Genomic DNA, 5,951 nt, shown 5'->3' with positions numbered 1-5,951 from the left:
TTGTTTTTCCCTTGAAGAGGAAAGGGTGATGCAGCAAAGTAGCGTAAGTATTTCCCTCAGTTTTTGAGAACCAAGGTATCAATCCAGTAGGAGGCGATCGGTCATCCGTTTCTCAAACATCATGCAGTGCGAGAAATTCAACTGAGGAGATCGAGTCTTGTGGGGAAAAGTGCGCAAACCTCTGCAGAGTGTACAAACTAATCATGATTAGCCGTGTCCCCGGTTCTGGACATCTTGAGTATCTGGTGCTTGAATTATTATGTTGATCTCATCACTCTACTTAATTAATTGGCCGGGTTATTAATTTAACATTTGGGTTTGAGTTGGGGTTACCTTCTCAATAATTTTCAGCAAACTATGTAGTTAAATAAATTACATTCCTTTGTTGTAGGGAAAAACTAGCTTTATGCAAATGATAACCATAGAGCCTCCACCAACCATATATGCATGTAGTGATAGCTGTTATTCTGTTCATTGCTCTATGGTGTTATCTTGCCAGCATACTCCATGTGCTGACCTACACGGCTGCAACGTATTATGTTGCAGAATTTTCAGACGAAGAGTAAGGTGCGCTAGGTCGTTGTCGTGCACTTAGTATTGCTGTGGAGTTGGATGGACTCATTTACCTTTGATGCTTCCGCAGTTATCTTATTTAGATGGCCTTCAGCCATATTACTGTAATAAGTACTCTTTTTGAGACACTCGATGTAATAAGTGTGTGATTGAACTCTGCAATAAATCCTCGAGTACTGTGTATGTCAGCAATACCGATCCAGGGATGACACTTAAGCACAGAGACTTGACCGTCTGAGGTCTGGTTGCTACAAGATGGTATCAGAGCACACGCTGACTGTAGGACGCGACCACTAGGAAAAGCCACAAGATACTCTTCTCTACTCATTTCTAACTCCTCTCCATTTCTACTCTATAGATGGCGGACCCAAGGAACAAGTTCACTCAACCGGATGAAGACACCCCTTTCGGACGACACCTGAAGGAAGTCACTAGGTACCTGAGCATCGGCATACCAAGCTTCACCGGAACCCACACCGCCACTTTACCAGAAGAGGAGCGCTGGATGATTCGAGTTCATGTTCCAGGAAGGACATTCGCGCCAGTTACTGAGCCCATAGAGTTTTCCTTTGATGCACCAACCTGGAGTCTAGGAAAGAGCATGGCCGCCCACACTGCCATTGGACGCATCGGCGAGGTGTACAACAAGGATCTTAAGGACACCATCTACCAGATATGTGGACGTCGTGATGAGCAATGGGAGATGATTTGCACCAGGATGGATAAATATATTGCAGCCTACATACAGGAGTTGAATCAGCACATTCGTCGCCAGGAGAACCAAATGTGCGCCAATATGATAGACATGAAGAAGGTGATGACCCGGAACATGGAGCTAGAAGAGGAACTCAAGTCTACACGCGATGGATATGAGGAGAAATTGTTGTACTACTTGAGAAGAATGAAGACCTGAAGAAGAAGCTAGGAATATTCATGGGTGATCCCGAACCTGGAGAGGACATTCGTTCGGAAGATTACATCATAATAGATGACACGGACTCCGACCCCGACAATGATAATGAAGACAGTGATGATTACGAAGATGAAGCTGGAGCAGATATCATGGAGTCTTCTACCGATCAAAATTTCTAGTCGACCACCATATTACCATTAGTATTCTCCCATGTATATAGTAATAGTCCGTGAGATTTTGTAGTTTAGTTCGATTGTATGATCTTGTTTGAATTGAGTGGTGTGAAATTAATGTGTTTTGTCTCATGTGCATATGGGCAGTGATCTCTCTTTAGACCTCACTCTATTCAGTTCTCACCCCTCTAAACCTATCAGATGCCTCCGAGACGTGACCCCGGATTTGTCTTTCCATCGGAGCTCACTCAGTTGATCCAACAACAGAATGCCTTGATGCAGTTGCTAGTCCAGAACCAAGGCAACAACAACAACCCGCCGCCACCACCTCTAGTTGACAACTTAGCCTGCTTTCTAAGGTTGAATCCGCCGGTGTTCTCTAGTAGCACCGAGCCGATTGTTGCAGATGACTGGCTCCGCAAGATTGGAAGCGAGCTGACCACCGCAGGTTGCACAGATGCTGAGAAGGTGCGCTTTGCCGCACACCAACTAGATGGACCCACAGCCTCAGGGTGGGAGAACTACACCGCCACTTTCCCCGTGGCCAATGTCACTTGGGATCAGTTTCAGCAAGCATTCCGCACTGCACATGTCTCAGCTGGATCAATGAACATGAAGAAGCGTGAGTTTTGCAACTTACGCCAGGGAAATCATACTGTGACGCAGTACGTGGATGAGTTCAGCAAGTTAGCTCCCTACACCCCAGATGATGTGGCCACAAATGCCGTGAAGCAGGAGAAGTTTATGGAGGGGCTGAATGACAAGCTGAGTCTGCAGTTGATGGTGGCAACATTCAGTAACTACCAAGAGTTGGTAGACAGGGCTCTTATGATTGAAGGCAAGCAGCAGTAGATAGAGAGCAGCAAACGGAAGTATGGACAGGGGAAGTACAACTCTGGAGCTCAGCAGAAGCAACGTTTTACACCGAACTCGAGAGGACATACCCATCATAACCATGGAGGCCATTATCACAATGGAGGAATTCCACATAACCATAGTGGCCCTAAGAATGGGAATGGGAATGGGAATGGAGGAAACAACAGTCAGAGCCATTCCAACCCGGCAACACCCGCCAAGAAGGACCTGAGCCATGTTACCTGTTACAAGTGCGGGAAGACTGAACACTACGCCAATGATTGTTCTGAGTTGAAGAATGGTAACGGAAGTGGAAGCTCTGGGAAGAAACCCAACCCTTTCACGAGAGGACGGGTGAACTACGTTAACGTGGAGGAAGTTGAACAACAGCTGGATGTAGTTATTGGTAAGTTTTTGATTAAGTCATTTACAGCTATTGTCCTTTTTGACACTGGTGCATCGCATTCATACATATCAAGGGGATTTGTGGATAAATTTAAGTTGCCCACTGTAGCCCATAAGACCCCTATGTTAGTAAGCTCACCAGGAGCGGAGTATATGGCTAGCAGAGGATGTTTTCAGCTGCCATTAACCATAGGTAGGCATGTTTTCCCCTCAGACCTAATAATATTGGAGTAGCAAGGATTGGATGTGATACTAGGCATGGATTGGCTATCGATGTACGGAGGAAATATCAATTGTGCGAGTAAGTCAATTCTCCTCACCACCCCAAAGGGAAAAAGGATCAAGTATGTGTCTAGGCATGCGCCAAGGAGGACTAAAGTAAATTCACTCTTGGGAGTTGTTCAGGAGGAAGTGCCATTTGTAAAGGATTATCCTGATGTGTTCCCAGAGGAATTACCAGGCATGCCACCAGATCGAGATATAGAATTTTTGATAGAGCTGTTACCAGAGACCGGACCAATATCAAAGAGACCGTATCAGATGCCCGCAAATGATCTAGAGGAAATTAAGAAGCAGATTAAGGAGTTATTGGAGAAAGGTTATATCCGACCAAGTTCATCACCGTGGGGAGCCCCAGTGCTCTTAGTTGAGAAGAAGGATGGATCTTTGAGGATGGTTGTTGATTATCACGCGATGAATGAAGTAACGATCAAGAACAAGTACCCACTACCGATGATCAAAGATTTGTTTGACCAGCTGCAGGGAGCTAAAGTATTCTCCAAGATCGATCTTCGACCAGGATACCACCAGCTGAAGATTCGAGAACAGGATATACCCAAGACAACTTTTACCACAGGGTATGGGCTATATGAGTACACGGTCATGTCTTTTGGATTGACTAACGCCCCTGCCTATTTTATGAGTATGATGAATAAGGTGTTCATGGAGTTCTTGGATAAGTTTGTTGTGGTGTTTATCGATGACGTATTGGTATACTCGAAGAATGAAGAAGAGCATAAGGAGCATTTGTGCTTAGTTCTCGAGAAGCTCAGGGAACATCAGTTATATGCCAAGTTCAGCAAATGTGAGTTTTGGTTGAAGGAAGTCGGATTTCTCGGACATGTTATATCTGGAGAAGGTATAGCAGTAGACCCTACTAAGGTTCAGTCTATCACTCAGTGACTGGCACCCACCTCAGTAGGAGAAATACACACTTTTCTTGGACTCACACGATATTACCGGAGATTCATTGAAATTTTTTCCAAGATTGCGAAGCCCATGGTGGAGTTATTGAAGAAGGACACCAAGTTCAAATGGACCGAAGAATGTGAGGCCAGTTTTCAGGAGTTGAAGAAACGTTTAGTTACAGCCCAAGTGATAATTCTTCCGGATATACGCAAGGACTTCCAAGTATATTGCGACGCTTCTCGCCTGGGACTTGGAGGTGTACTTATGCAAGACGGAACATTTGTTTCACATGCCTGACGTTAGCTTCGACCTCATGAGTTGAATTATGCCACACATGATTTGGAGTTAGCAGCCATAGTGCATGCACTCAAAACCTGGAGACATTTTCTTATTGGAAACTGTTGCGATGTATACACGGATCATAAGAGTTTGAAGTACATCTTCACGCAGAAGGAGTTGAATCTCAGGCAAAGGAGATGGTTGGAGCTCATAAAGGATTATGATATGAAGCTGCATTATCAGCCAGGAAAGGCCAATGTTGTAGCAGTCGCGTTGAGCCGCAAGAGTTATGTTAATACTCTCGTGACCGGGGGATTACCGCAACAGTTAGCCGACGATCTCAAGGAACTTCGATTGGAGATAGTTCCGAGAGGTTTTGTTGCAGCATTGGAAATGCAGTCTACGTTGTTGGGAAAGATTCGAGAAGCCCAGAAGACTGATAAGGAGATTGCAGAGATAAAGGAGAAGATGAGTAAAGTAAAAGCCAAAGGTTTTCATGAGGATGAGCATGAAACTTTATGGTTTGAGGATCGTATTTACGTGCCTAAGGATTTAGAGATCAGGAAGTTAATACTTCAGGAAGCTCATGACTCACCATACTCAATTCACCCCAGAAACACTAAGATGTATTTGGATTTGAAGGAACATTTTTGGTGGACAGGTATGAAGAAGGATATTGCCGAGTATGTAGCGGTATGTGATGTATGTCAGAGAGTTAAGGCAGAACACCAGAAGCCGGCAGGATTACTGCAGCCTATGCCGATACCCGAATGGAAGTGGGATAAGCTTGGCATCGATTTCATCACCGGATTACCTAGGACACAATCAGGTTACGATTCCATCTGGGTAGTAGTTGATCGCTTGACCAAAGTGGCTCACTTTATCCCCGTGAAAACCACTTATACAAGCGCGAAGTTGGCCAAGATATATATGACCAGGATCGTATGTCTGCATGGAGTTTTAAGGACCATCGTATCAGATAGAGGAAAACAGTTTACCTCGAAGTTTTGGAATCAGTTGCACCAGACTTTGGGTACCAGGCTAGAGTTCAGTACAGCCTTTCATCCGCAGACAGATGGACAGACTGAGAGAGTCAACCAGATTTTGGAAGACATGTTGAGAGCTTGTGCGCTAGATTATGGATCTAGTTGGGATGATAATTTGCCTTACGCAGAGTTCTCATATAACAACAACTACCAAGCCAGTTTGAAGATGTCCCCTTTCGAAGCTTTGTATGGAAGGAGGTGCAGGGCACCATTGATGTGGGATGAAGTTGGAGACTATCAGTTGTTCGGACCAAATTTAATCAAGGAGTCTGAAGAGAAGGTTAAGTTGATTCGTGATAGACTGAAGGTAGCTCAGTCCAGACAGAAGAGTTATGTTGACACTAAACGCAAGGAGGTAGTTATGACATCGGAGACAGAGCATATCTCCGTGTGTCACCACTTCGAGGAGTTAAACTATTTGGAGTCAAAGGAAAGTTAGACCCTAGATTTGTAGGACCATACCGAGTTTTGGAACGTATGGGAGAAGTGGCCTACAAGTTGGAGTTACCCGAAGGATTG

Source organism: Triticum aestivum, chromosome 7D (assembly GCF_018294505.1).
Source record: "Triticum aestivum cultivar Chinese Spring chromosome 7D, IWGSC CS RefSeq v2.1, whole genome shotgun sequence".
In the NCBI taxonomy this organism is placed as follows: Eukaryota; Viridiplantae; Streptophyta; class Magnoliopsida; order Poales; family Poaceae; genus Triticum; species Triticum aestivum.
The sequence above is the reverse complement of the archived record's forward strand: the minus strand, read 5'-3'. Positions refer to the sequence as shown.